Source organism: Pelobates fuscus, chromosome 12 (assembly GCF_036172605.1).
Source record: "Pelobates fuscus isolate aPelFus1 chromosome 12, aPelFus1.pri, whole genome shotgun sequence".
In the NCBI taxonomy this organism is placed as follows: Eukaryota; Metazoa; Chordata; class Amphibia; order Anura; family Pelobatidae; genus Pelobates; species Pelobates fuscus.
The window spans coordinates 112,376,291-112,390,995 of NC_086328.1; the positions used below are offsets into that span (position 1 = coordinate 112,376,291).

General features: G+C 43.3%; 1 protein-coding gene across 1 annotated transcript in view; it reads right to left on the bottom strand.

The window, feature by feature from the left end:
* The window catches only part of PTPN5 (protein tyrosine phosphatase non-receptor type 5), a 149,553-nt gene that overhangs the window by 94,976 nt on the left and 39,872 nt on the right, over positions 1-14,705 (bottom strand). The window contains exon 2 of the mRNA XM_063437423.1: positions 12,762-12,865. The gene's annotated coding sequence lies outside the window, so the exon portion shown is untranslated. The remainder of the gene's footprint in view (positions 1-12,761; positions 12,866-14,705) is intronic.

Sequence of the window (14,705 nt, forward strand, 5' to 3'; positions counted from 1 at the left end):
TTTAATTTTCCAAATGATGCAGCTGGTGTGCTTAAAAACAATAACACGGTGACAATTCTAGCCAGTGCTTTGCAAAGTCAACTGAAAAATGTTCTTATTCTCAGCTCAGATTCAAGTGGCGTCTAGGACTCCATGTGCTTCCATGTGCTGAGTGTGAAATCCCACAATGCCTAGCACAGAGCCACATGCATAGTACTGTAGGCTGCATCATTTGGTACTGGCAGAGTCCACTGATGCACTGATGCATTGTAGCTTCCATATCTGCTGTTTGTTTTTAATTTTGTTCTTCTCTGGCTCTGATATATATTTTTTTTTTTGGGGGGGGGGGGGGGAGGGGGGCGGGGTTTCCTACCCTTATGACCCCTGTATCTTAATGTTTATAATCGGCTCCTTCCCACTTGCTTTATTTAAAATGATTGTTTCTTCCTTGCGAAGGATCTCAATATCTGGGCGCAGCCATTTTTTTATCCTGCCCATGATGTCTCCTGTTTGCCCACCTGCAGGATTGGTTTTACTGATGGATTGTGGGTAAATCTGCCCAAAGTAGTCCAAACATTTTGTTATATGTTTTTATGAAAACCACAGCACACAGATTAAAACACACGAAGCTGTATAGAAGCAGAATAGATAAAGTTTGTATTTGATGACAGAGCTGCTTTTATAAAAATAAAAAAATAAACCTCTTTGATAAAAAATAAATAAATTGAGAACGCTGGGATCAGATGCTCCCCAGTGCTCTCAGCCAATTATTACCTCCCAATAATAGCTTAATATTGGTGAAGCAGAAGTATAAATTCCTCACTATTCATGTGACTGAAGAGAGGGTAGGCTACATGTACTGGCCTGTTTTCTGTCAAGCTACTAAAAAAATGTTTGGACAAAAACATGTTGCATTGTGCCACCACCCTCATTACACCATAACCACTATACAAACTGAAGTGCTTATCATGCTTAGAGATCCCCTCTATGCACTGGCTGTAAAATAAATAATTTTGGAAATTCAAAGTTCACATTGATACTAATCCTTAGTTAAATAATGAAATATTTACACTGAGGTTTATTCACTAAACCGCTAATTGTAGCGATTTGAAAATCCAATTTTAAAATTTAGAGGGAAAAAAAATCTGACTTGGAAAAATTCTCCATCTATAGTTACAGCTTATTTTAGCCTGAATTTTACAATTTGATTTTTACTTAATTATTATTACTTGTTCAATGGATGAGCCCCTTTCCGCCCAATCTAATTAAAGCACTGTTTAAGGGATGTCATTGGAACAGTGCCAGGTTTAAATGTGATTTAAATAACAATACACAAGTGATGTTGTTCTATGGTATCAAACTTAACAGATTAACAAATGACATAATTACAATAAAGCCTAGTTTTCATAATGTCTCTAATTTTTAATGTCGTGTCATTACAATTCATAAGCACTGAAAATAAATCTGCAATTAATTTGTTGCAGACAGAGTCATATATCTGCCTTTATCTCTGCTTCATATAAATTCCTTAATTGCTAGAATAATGTTTCTTTGTAACAGAGTACAAAAGAAAGTAGACAGAAGAATGGCATATCTAGTTACAATAGGGTCAACAAAGTAATCACTCTACACTTAGACCCATGGTGCTAGAACCTGGTCTGATCGGGGTTCTGCATTACAAGGTTCTTCCGATAGTTCATTATAATTCTTATACAGTGGGACCTCGGTTTACGAATTTAATGCGTTTTCCAGAACGTTTCTTATTGCGAAAAATTTGTAAACCAAAATGTGGTTTCCTATAGGAATGCATTGAAAACCAATTAATCCGTTCTGGAGGTCAGAAAAAAGTCAAAATGAGCTGGCATGGAAACCAACCCACAATGCAGAACACACAATAAAAGGCATGCAAACGACAAAGCTCAGCTCCCTCCCTTTCCACAGCTTGAGAAATGCACCAAAAAGTCCCAAAACAACTGCAAACAATTTCCAGAATTGCTCCAAAACTCAATGCAAAAGTCGCTCCAACACCTCCACACTCGATGCCACGTGCTACCCACAGGCTCCAGCATGCAGGGGGCAGTGCTATAAACCTCCCAGGTCTAATGCATCCTGGGGAAACTTGCTTTCTATGGCGAAGAAATGTAGTAAACCGAGGCAGTATTTTTAATGGATTTTCATTTGTAAACCGAAAATGATGTTAACCGAGGTCCCACTGTACTATCTTATATTGTTATTCTTGAGTCTAGACTTGTGCCCAGTTTAAATATTTGGTTCTGCTGAATAATTTCTGCTGAAAATAAGACATCTTTCGTAATGGCTGAATTTCAGTAATATGAAGGTTCAGGAAAATAAATTAGATGAAGCAAACGGGCCAATCAATGTACTGTAAAATATATACATATTATAAATAAATATTTTACAGTACACTGATAGGAACATATTTGCCATGGTTTGTTTTACAGATCGGTGAGAAAAAATAACCAATAGATGTTCAAATAAGATAAGCCATAAAAAAATAAGCAAACTATATTTATATGCAAAAAATCTAAATATAACATATATTTATATAATTAATAAATATAATTATTTTTTTTTACTTTTCCTCCTTTTTTCCTTGTATTGTATTGTATTTTTTCCCATCAATAAGTTTTTTTTTTTGGTGCTACAGACTATTTTCTGAATCATGCTGGCTCATTGCATGTTTTGTTTGGTTTGTGATTCAGGTACGTATCGGCTTGGAGTTCTGAAATTTGAACAATCACCCAATTGGCATATATTCGGACAAATTGCAAGTCTACTATATACTCGAGGTTTATTCACTAAAGCAGAATAGTTGTAACATTGACACAGGAATTTCAGAATTCAAACCAAAACCACAAAGATAAAAAAAAAAATGCCAGATTTGGCGAATTTTCTCATTTGATAGTTTTAGTCTAAAATTATTTCTAAAAAGTAATTCCCTTGAAAATTCTTTCCAATTCCTTTTTAATGAATGACCTCCAACTGTCTTTTAAAATGGCATTATTTTTAAAGTGTCTCATAAGGGAACATTTATAATGGCACTGAAATAGTTAAACATACATTAGATAGCAAAATGGGCTTAAATCCCCAAATGGCCAAAGAAATTGCAAATTTTATCGACACCACAAAAAACAGGGTACAATCAGGAATCCTAACTAGAGATGTCCCGAATAGTTCGCTGGCGAATAGTTCCTGGCAACAAAGCTTGTTCGCGTTCGCCACGGATGGCGAACATATGCGATGTTCGGTCCGCCCCCTATTCGTCATCATTGAGTAAACTTTGACCCTGTACCTCACAGTCAGCAGACACTTTCCAGCCAATCAGCAGCAGACCCTCCCTCCCAGACCCTCCCACCTCCTGGACAGCATCCATTTTAGATTCATTCGGAAGCTGCATTTTTAGTGAGAGGAGGGACAGTGTAGCTGCTGCTGATTTAATAGGGAAATCGATAGCTAGGCTAGTGTATTCAGTGTCCACTATAGTCCTGAAGGACTCATCTGATCTCTGCTGTAAGGACAGCACCCCAAAAAGCCCTTTTTAGGGCTAGAACATCAGTCTGCTTTTTTTTTTTCCTGTGTAATCTAATTGCAGTTGCCTGCCTGCCAGCGTGTGTGTCAGGCTCACAGCGTATACTGTGCCCACTTGCCCAGTGCCACCACTCATATCTGGTGTCACAATAGCTTGCATTTAAAAAAAAACCAAAACTTTTTTGACTGTAATGTAATAGCAGTCAGTTTTCTTCACACGTGTGTGTTTCAGGGCCTGCCAGAGCACAGTGTCACACAAGTGCAACTCATATCTGTCACAGTTCTCACTGCGACATCCAGACGGCGTCGCTCCAGAAGTGCCCGATGAGGGACTTGAACCTGGGTACTCTGCAATCCTGGACTTGCTCTCTTGCCTCTGAGCCACTACACAGCTCTAGAAATTGCCTGAAGTTAATCTTGCCTTGTATCCAGAACTGGGGGCTGGAGGTTATTCTGTGGCTGCTCCAACATTCTCAGCACACCTGTGGCTAATCACTAATCAGCCAGGTATAAGACACTGCCTCTCCCTGAGGGCAGTGTCAGTTCATTGACTCTGGTTCAAGTATTGCTGTTTCATGTTCCAGTGTGCTCCTGACCTTGGATTGTTATTTTGTTGTACCCTGACTTCTGGCATCCTCTGACCTCGGCTCTCTACTCGCTTATCCTGATTTCTGGCACCCACTGACCTCTGGCTTACCCACGACTATTCTCCTGGTTTATCCGTTTCTGTACTGCGTCTTGGAGCATTAACCTGCACAGCCCCCGTGCACAGACTCACAGGCCAGGTGAGTTCTTACCTGACCACCTTGGCCTGTGTTTAATTGCAACCAAGTCCTGCTGAATCTTCAGAGCAGAGGTATCATCTCTGGAAGATTGCCCACCCACCCCTCCCCACACCATCCCACCCCATGGTCGACAACTTACTTATAGATAGTGCACATCAGCTGGTTTCCTTAACACACCAATCAAATCACTAAACCTCTCCTCACCTGAATTTATTTAACACACTGCATCCTTACATTGGTTTAATCACTCATTGATATTTGTGTGTTTGTATATATGATCTACATATCTATATAATACACTTTTTCTAATGTTCTCCCTTCTATTTTTCACTTTAACACTAACTTCTCTCATCACTAAAATATCCCTATCCTTTCACTCACCTGTCCCTAGCAACACCATAATTATTACTTCCACCTTACTCCCCTCCCCTCTCTATTCATCTCATGCACTCTACACATACCTTTCCAGCCTATCTCCACCAACTCCTCCCAAATCCTCTACATACATACCCTCCTACAAAACTTTCAAATCCTACTCCCACCTTCACTTCCTTTCTATCCTTCTGCTCCTAGCTGCTGGTGATGTCTCTCCTAACCCCGGCCCCCTCGCAACAAACTCAGCACATACTAACCCAAGGATCCACACTAATCTCATACCCATCTCATGTTCCTCTAAATCCTCCTTCAATACTGCCCTCTGGAACGCACGCTCTGTTTGCAATATAACTAAATCCACTGCTGTCCATGACTTCTTCATCTCTCGTTCTATAGATTTACTAGCCATAACAGAAACCTGGCTCTCCCCCTCTGACACTGCCACCCCTGCATCTTTGTCCTTCGGTGGTCTCCAACTTACCCACAACCCAAGAAACTCTGAATGTAAAGGTGGTGGTGTTGGGTTTCTCCTCTCCCCTCACTGCTCTTTTAAACCTCTTCCCACCCCCCCTTCTCTCTCTTTCCCATCATTTGAAATACACTCAATTCGCCTTTTCAAACCCTTCTCTGCTAACATTGCTGTTATTTACCGCCCCCCTGGTTCCCCTCTTCTCTTCCTTGACCACTTTGCTGCCTGGCTACCCTATTTCCTCTCTTCTAACATTCCATCCCTAATTCTCGGGGACTTCAATATTCCTATAAACCCACCTTTGACCTCTGCAGCCACCAAACTACTTTCCATGACTTCCTCCCTCGGGCTATCGCAGTGGGCAGATTCTCCCACCCATGTAGCTGGCAATACCCTTGACCTAATCTTCACTTATGCATGTACAGTATCTAATATCTGCAACACTCCATATCCACTCTCTGATCACCACCTCTTATCATTTGCTCTCACATACCCCCTCACCCAAAAACCTCAGCCTAACCCCCCTCAACTCAGGAGGGACCTTAATTCTCTTGATCTCCAACAGTTGTCAGCTGACATTGATTCACAACTGCTGTCCATCCCTTCCCTCTCCTGTCCTTCACAGGCCATCTCCATATATAACTCTACTCTTACATCTGCCTTGAACACTGCAGCGCCACTCCAAACAAGCACCTCGAGGAGGACCCGCCCCCAACCATGGCATACTAAATCAACGCGCTACCTGCAAAGATGCTCCCGTTGTGCTGAACGCTCCTGGAGGAAGTCTCGTACACAATCAGACTTTCTCCATTATAGATTCATATTGTGTTCATACAGTGCAGCCCTTGCCCTTGCCAAACAGTCCTATTTTTCCACTCTCATTAGTTCATGTTCCCGCAACCCCAGGCGTCTCTTTCACACCTTTAATTCTCTTCTTCGCCCTGCTGTGGCCACCCCCAAAACTAACCTTACTGCTGATAACTTCGCATGTTACTTCACTGACAAGATTGAACAGCTAAGGAAAGAATTCTCCCCTCCTTGCCTTTCTGTTTCTCAATCACACATAGATCATGCCTTTCCTACCCTTCAGACATTCTCCCCAGCTACTGACCAAGAGGTGGCTGCTCTTCTTTGCTCCTCTCGCCCCACCACTTGCCCGCTCGATCCTGTCCCATCTCACCTTATTAGATCTCTCTCCACTTGTCTCGTGCCTTCTCTAACACACATCTTCAACTGCTCGCTCTCCTCTGGCATCGTCCCTGCTGACCTTAAACATGCCACTGTAGTACCTATACTAAAAAAACCATCCCTCGACCCATCCACCCCCTCTAACTACCGTCCCATATCCCTGCTCCCTTTTTCCTCAAAGCTTCTGGAAAGACTTGTCTTCACCCGTGTGTCTCATTTCCTCAATTCCAACTCTCTCCTTGACCCTCTTCAATCTGGCTTCCGCCCTCTCCACTCTACAGAGACTGCCCTTATCAAAGTTACTAACGACCTAATCGCAGCTAAATCCAAAGGCCACTACTCCATACTAATTCTTCTTGACCTCTCAGCGGCCTTTGACACCGTTGATCATGCTCTCCTTCTTCAAACTCTTCAATCGCTTGGTCTCTGTGACTCTGTCCTCTCATGGTTTTCCTCTTATCTCTCCCAACGCTCATTCAGTGTCTCCTTTTCTAATGATACCTCCTCCCCTTGCCCTGTCTCAGTTGGAGTTCCCCAAGGCTCCGTCCTTGGTCCCCTTCTATTTTCTCTTTATACTGCCTCTCTTGGCAAACTTATTACCTCTTTTGGATTTCACTACCACCTGTACGCTGATGACACCCAGCTATATCTCTCCTCCCCGGACCTCTCCCCTGCCGTCCTGCAACGTGTCACTGCTTGCCTTTCTTCCATCTCTGACTGGATGTCCTCCCGCTTTCTGAAACTCAATCTCTCAAAAACTGAGCTCCTTGTCTTTCCTCCTCCTAATACTGATCCTCCTCTTTCGCTCTCCCTCCAAGTTTGTGGTACCAACATCAGTCCATCCTTGCAAGCGCGCTGTCTTGGCGTCATACTTGACTCTGGTCTCACCTTTGAGCCTCACATCCAGCATGTTGCCAAATCCTGTAGATTCCATCTTAAAAACATAGCCCGCATCCGCCCCTTTCTTGCACCAGATACTACCAAGGAGCTTGTCCATGCTCTAGTAATTTCCCGCATGGATTATTGTAACCCTCTCCTGATTGGTCTCCCCAATAGCCGTACTGCACCCTTACAGTCCGTAATGAATGCTGCTGCTAGATTGATTTTCCTCTCTAGTCGTTTCTCTCACACCTCACCCCTCTGCCAGTCCTTACATTGGCTTCCTGTATGCTATAGGAGTCAATTCAAGGTACTAACTCACACCTATAAAGCACTGAACAACTCTAGCCCCTCTTATATCTCCTCACAGATCCATAGGTATGTCCCTTCTCGGTCTCTCCGTTCTGCCCGTGACCACCTCCTGTCCGTTGTCCGCACTCGTACGGCCAACTCGCGCTTGCAGGACTTCTCGCGGGCGGCTCCCTTCCTATGGAATAGCCTGCCTACCGCCATCAGACTCTCCCCTAGTCTTGCATCTTTTAAGAAGTGCCTTAAAACCCATCTCTTTAGGAAAGCTTATGGCCTCCAAGACTAACCCTTACCTCACATACCTGTCTCTTGCCCTCTCCAAAAGGGCAGCCCACCTTATTTGATTGTAAATTCCTGTCCTAATGTGTTTTACACCCCACCTCCTATAGAATGTAAGCTCGTTTGAGCAGGGTCCTCTTCAACCTATTGTTCCTGTAAGTTTATTTGTAACTGTCCTATTTATAGTTAAATCCCCCTCTCATAATATTGTAAAGCGCTACGGAATCTGTTGGCGCTATATAAATGGCAATAATAAATAAAATAAATAAGGGTGAGCATATATCTGCGCTACAGACTCCCAACAAAGGTAAGCCGTTACAATATCTTGTGTAACAGTAGTGTACATTAAAAAAAAAATAGCAGTCAGTTTCCTTCACACGTGTGCGTTTCAGGGCCTGCCAGGGCACAGTGTCACACCAGTGCAACTCGTATCTGGTGTAACAGTAGTGTACATTAAAAAAAAAAAAAAAACCTAGAAATTTGACTGTGAAATAATAGCAGTCAGTTTCCTCTCACATGTGCATTTCAGGGCCTGCCAGGGCACAGTGTCACACCAGTGCAACTCATATCTGGTGTAACAGTAGTGTACATTTAAAAAAAATATATACAATTTTGACTGTAATAGATTGAATAGCAGTTAGTTGTCTGCAAGTGTGTGTGTCAGGCCTACAGCATCTACTCTGCCAACTTCTGCCAGTGCACAGTGCCACTCATATCTGTTGTCATAGTAGCTTGCACGCATAGTACCACTAATCGAAAAAAAAAATGACAGGCAGAGGCAGGCCACCCCGCAGGGGCCGTCGTGGTCGTGGTGCTGTGATTCCGTTTGGCCCTAGAATAATGCCCAGTGTTCAGAGGCCACGTACCCTGAACTCGAAAAGTTCTGAGGACATAGTTGACTGGCTAACACAGGACACCCAATCTTCTACAGCTTCCGCTCGGAACCTTGACGCACCATCCTCCTCCAGCTTAGCTTCGGGCACCTCTCAAGTTACCACTCGCCCGCCTGCCGCCACCACAAACACTAGCACCACAGCCGCTTCACTTGATCTGTCAGAGGAGTTATTTACACATCAGTTGGAAGAAATGAGTGATTCACAACCATTATTGCCGGAGGAGGATAACAGGGATATGTCTCAGTCAGGCAGCATTACACACATGGACGCACGGTGTGATGATGATGATGATGATGATGTTGTACCAGCTGCTGCAGGGGGAAAGTTCAGATGGGGAGACAGAGAGGAGGAGGAGATGAGTTGGAAGCAGGTGGAGGTCGTCGCAAGGAGATAGTGGCACAGTCAGACAGCATGCATCGGCACCCGGGGTCAGCCAATCAACGCATGCTGTTGCCACCACCAGAATGCCTTCATTGCAGAGCTCAGCAGTGTGGCATTTTTGTTTGTGTGTCTGCCTCTGACAACAGCGGTGCCATTTGCAACCTGTGCCAAAAGAAACTGAGTCGTGGGAAGTCCAACACCCACCTAGGTACAACTGCTTTGCGAAGGCACATCACAAACGCCTATGGGATCAACACATGAGTACAAGCAGCACGCCTACTCTAAGTCGCCATCCTCCTCCTGGTCTAGCATCTTCAGCCACATCAACCACTGCTGTCCTTCTTGCCCCCTCTCAACCATCCGCCACTCCGTCTCCCGCCTTGAGCAGTTCCCGCTCATCTGCCCACAGTCATGTGTCTGTCAAGGACATGTTTGAGCGTAAGAAGCCAATGTCACCAAGTCACCCCCTTGCCCAGCGTCTGACAGCTGGCTTGTCCGAACTATTAGCCCGCCAGCTTTTACCATACAATCTGGTTGAGTCTGAGGCGTTCAAAAAATTTGTAGCTATTGGGACACCGCAGTGGAAGGTACCCGGCCGGAATTTCTTTTCCCAAAAGGCAATCCCCAACTTGGACTCGATTGTGCAAAAGGAAGTCATGGCATGTCTGGCACACAGTGTTGGGGCAAGGGTCCATCTGACCACTGATACCTGGTCTGCAAAGCATGGTCAGGGCAGGTATATCACCTACACTGCGCATTGGGTAAACCTGCTGACAGCTGACAAGCAAGGAATGCGTGGCATTGCAGAGGAGTTGGTGACACCGCCACGAATTGCAGGCAGTCCTGCTGCCACCTCCTCTACTCCTCCTACTCCATCCTCTTCCATAACCTCCTCGGCTGAGTCCTCTTCTGCTGCTGCGTCTTGCTCCACATCAACGGCACCCCCCAGCTCCCCAGGTACTATTCCACATCCCGGATATGGCAGTGTCACGCCGTCTTGGGGTTGACTTGCCTGAAAGCAGAGAGTCACACCGGACCAGCACTCCTGTCTGCCCTGAACACACATGTGGATCAGTGGCTGACTCCGCACCAACTGGAGATCGGCAAAGTGGTTTGTGACAACGGAAGAAATTTGTTGGCGGCATTGAATTTGGGCAAGTTGACACATGTGCCATGCATGGCACATGTGTGTAATCTGATCGTACAACGCTTTGTGCATAAGTACCCAGGCTTACAGGACGTCCTGAAGCAGGCCAGGAAGGTGTGTGGCCATTTCAGGCGTTCCTACACGGCCATGGCGCGCTTTTCAGATATCCAGCGGCGAAACAACATGCCAGTGAGGCGCTTGATTTGCGACAGCCCTACATGTTGGAATTCCACACTCCTAATGTTTGACCGCCTGCTCCAACAAGAAAAAGCCGTTAACGACTATTTGTATGACTGGGGTGCTTGGACAACCTCTGGGGAGCTGGGATTTTTTTTTGCCACATTACTGGACGCTCATGCGCAATGCCTGTAGGCTCATGCGTCCTTTTTGAGGAGGTGACAAACCTAGTCAGTCGCACCGAAGGCACCATCAGCGACATCATACCATTTGTTTTCTTCCTGGAGCGTGCCCTGCAAAGAGTGCTGGATCAGGCCTTAGATGAGCGTGAAGAGGAAGAGGAAGAGTTTGCGGTTGTTTGCGGTGCGTTAAACGGGGAGTTTGGTCTGTCACTGTGAAGCGGGCGTAACCCTTACACTACCTGATCGATACAACATCATACCTAATGTTAAAGCACGTTATTCCAAACCATTTAGGAATGTTAGGTGATTTCTGCCCTTTATGGATTAAAAGCAGACTCTGCATCAACTGTGTAATTTTCCATGGGAGTTTTGCCATGGATCCCCCTCCGGCATGCCACAGTCCAGGTGTTAGTCCCCTTGAAACAACTTTTCCATCACTATTGTGGCCAGAAAGAGTTCCTCGAACGGAAAATTTTATGTTCGCGACATCTCTAATCCTAACCTTTAATCTCCCTTTAACCTTAAATTCACACGCCACACACTACTCTGCAATACTGTCTCTTACTTATCCACAAACAGGAATTATAGCTCTTTATGCTGATTGATTTGAGCTTATCTGTAGCTCTATTACATGTGAGTTGCCATTTATGATTTTATTTTTTCCACCGGAAAGCATTGGAAGGATAGTGTTCCTGCACGACAAAACACCACTCTGCACCAATCAATAAGCAGCATTTAATTGGATAACTTGAGTCTGACATGGTTATACAGTGGAAGCCCCTGGTCGCAAGATGGTGACCTCAGGGCAGGAAGAGGCCAGGGAATTGAGTCATCACCTCCCAGGGCTTCCACAGCAGCAGCCTGTAGTGCCAGTTAGGCTTCAAATACACTGCAGCTAGTGAGTGAGAGTGATCTTTTGTGTGTGTGTGCCTGCTGTTGTGAGCATGTGTGTTTTAGTGTTTTGTCTGCAGAAAGCATGTATGTGTATCAGTGAGCATGTCTGTAGTAAGCCTGTGTGTGTCAGTGAGCATGTCTGTAGTAAGCATGGATGTGTGTGTCATGGAGCATGTCTGTAGTAAGCACTTATGTGTGTCAGTGAGCACGTCTGTAATGAGCATGTATGTGTGTGTGTGTCAGTGAGCATGTCTGTAGTAAGTATGTGTGTGTCAGTAAGAACAGTTGTAGTAAGCATGTATGTGTGTCAGTGAGCACATCTGTAGTAAGTATGTATGTGTGTTAGTGAGCATGTCTGTAGTAAGCATGTGTGTGTCAGTAAGCACAGCTGTACTAAGAACGTATGTGTGTTAGTGAGCATGTCTGTAGTAAGCATGTATGTGTGTGTGTCAATGAGCATGTCTCTAGTAAGCATGTATGTGTTGGTCAGTGAGCATGTCTGTAATGAGCATGTATGTGTGTGTGTCAGTGAGCATGTCTGTAGTAAGCATGTATGTGTATGTCAGTGAGCATGTCTGTAGTAAGCATGTTTTTGTCAGTGAGCTTGTAATGAGAATGTGTGTGTGTCAGTGAGCGTGTCTGTAGTAAGCATCTTTGTGTATACCAGTGAGTTTGTCTGTAGTAAACTTGTGTGTGTGTGTGTCTGTACTAAGTTTGTGTGTACCTGTAAGCTTGTCTGTTTGTCAATGATCTTGTGTGTGTCAGTGAGATTGCCTGTGAACATGTGCTTGTTTCAATGTGATTGTCTGTGCCTGCATGTGAGCATGCTTATTTGTACTGATATTTAAAATTAAAAAAGGAACATAGCAATAAAAAAGTATATTTTTATATATCCTTTAGTGAGAATGTTAAATATCCCTTTATAACATTTGAAATATAGCTCCGTCTTGCTACCCCAGATTGAGTAATTCATAAACAAAGATGTTATATAATCTATGGAAAAAAAATATGCCAGCCCTATAAGTGCCATGGTAGTGTTTGTGTGTGTGTGTGTGTGTATGTATGTGTATGTGTATGTGTGTATATATGCACATTCTATATATACATTAACATTCACAAACATTACTGTGGCACAGTGACTTATGGGGCTGGCATACATTTTTTCCCAGGGCTGCTTTGCATTCCCAGTCCAGCCCTGCATGTGGTCTTCACAATTTGCCAGTGAGTTACTCACTTACATGACAAATCAATACGTAGACATAGTGCCCTTACCATGTACTCAAATAATCCCAATCACAATGCCATGATGGAGCCACGTCTACCTTCAACACTTTGTGCGGCTGTGAATCCTCCTTGGGTTTGATTATTTTAGATGTCTGCAATGAAAAAAGAAAACAAAATAGACATGTAAATTAGACTGAAATTCAGGAAACTCTACAATAGGTGAACACGTGTGCTCGTTTTTTTCTAAATTACAGCGCCCATCTGCAATGACCTTGATGAACTTTTAATGCCCAATGTCTAGTCCTCTCAATGCCTAGTTTTTACACTACGGTTGATATGTTTTCCATTATGCTCTTTGGAACCAAAGATGACACGAACTGCCATATATCATAAACACAAACATAAATATCAGGAAAATGTTTTCTCCAAATAAATTATATAAAGCTAACAGAATAGGAAAAATATGAATGCCAGTGAGGGTTCCCTCTAAGCATACCCCACATGCCCTGAATGCAGACTGTACAGTAAGAATCCTAATAATGGCTATTCTTGCTGGGGACAATCCCCTTTGAGATGACCAGGATTTCAGCATTGATTACGCAGAAAATGTCTTGTGATTGTCATCCAAGTTGTCATAAGAGACAAATACAATCTGACTAAACTAATAACAAAGTTTTCTTTGAGACATTGAGTAATCATTGATATTGCAGGTTGGAAAAAGTCAGTGAGCCCCTGTCTTGACTTTTTTTTTTTTTTTTTTTTTTACCTGGAGTCAGGTATTTCAAATAAGAAGAGTATTGGAATGTGATTGCACGGGTGCCTTCCCTTTAAATTGACAGTATAGGAACCCAGACCCCTTCATCTCAGTAAAGTGGTCGGGGTGTAGTGCCCCTGTCCCTTTATCCCTGCAATCATAATTATCTACCAGACAGCCAGAAATGACCTACAGAGGGGAACGAGGAGGTGCAGTAAAACTTTTTTTAATCTTTATTTAATTAGTATATATTTAATAATTATATAATATAATATGTAAAGATAGATATTTTTTTTTTTTTTTTTTTTTACTGCTCCTCCTCTTGTCCCTCTATTGGTCAGTTCTTATCACTTGATCTGTGAACCAAATGGTGTGAAAATGCTCCTATCAGTGTACGGCGCAATGTGTACATAACATTTATATTCTGCAATACAGTAACTGGCCAATTGTCATATAATTTTGGTTTCATTTTTGATTTTGTGTTCTTGAAATAATTGCATTCATGAAATTCTTCTGATTACAAAACTTGAATCGCACTAAACAATTCTTTTTTTTTTTTTTTTTTTTTTTTTTTTTTTTTTTTTAGGATCGATTTAGAACAAACAAGTTTTCACCTGGAAGAGGTCTAATATGTACACCAAAAACCCATGCAGGAAGTCTAGGAATATATGGTATATACTGCATGTACGAACAGAAGAATTAGTTGCATGTACATCCAGATTGCTTGTCGAAGAGCCAGAAATATGTGGAATATACACCCAGAATGCATGCATTGACTATCATGTATTTTATATGTAAGCTACCGGTATACGTAAACCAGATTGGATGGAGACAATAAATCCTTTTGCCTTTAGATAAGTTCTTTGAGGGGGAGGGTGGGGTGTAGAAACTATCTGGTGTAATAGGCGCTGCACCCCTTTGTCCGTTGCACGGAGATGAAATGATAATACTCTGAATCATTACGTGTCACGACTCTCCAGTGAATTGCCGTGTGCAATGTATAGATAACCAAGTTAGCCTTATCAGGTGGAACATTGTCATTTTCCTATGGCAGGCATGGCTTGGTTGCTGAATTGAGAGAAGAGCTGTAGCTAGTTACTGGTAATTTTTCTATCTCATTCTGCTCACTCCCCTGGCTGCTGCCTCCCCACTGCTCTCTCGCTAGGTTGACGTAGCTCTGTTTTCCTTTATCTAACATGGGATTGTCTCATGCACTCTCAATTTCTGTAGCGTTAAAA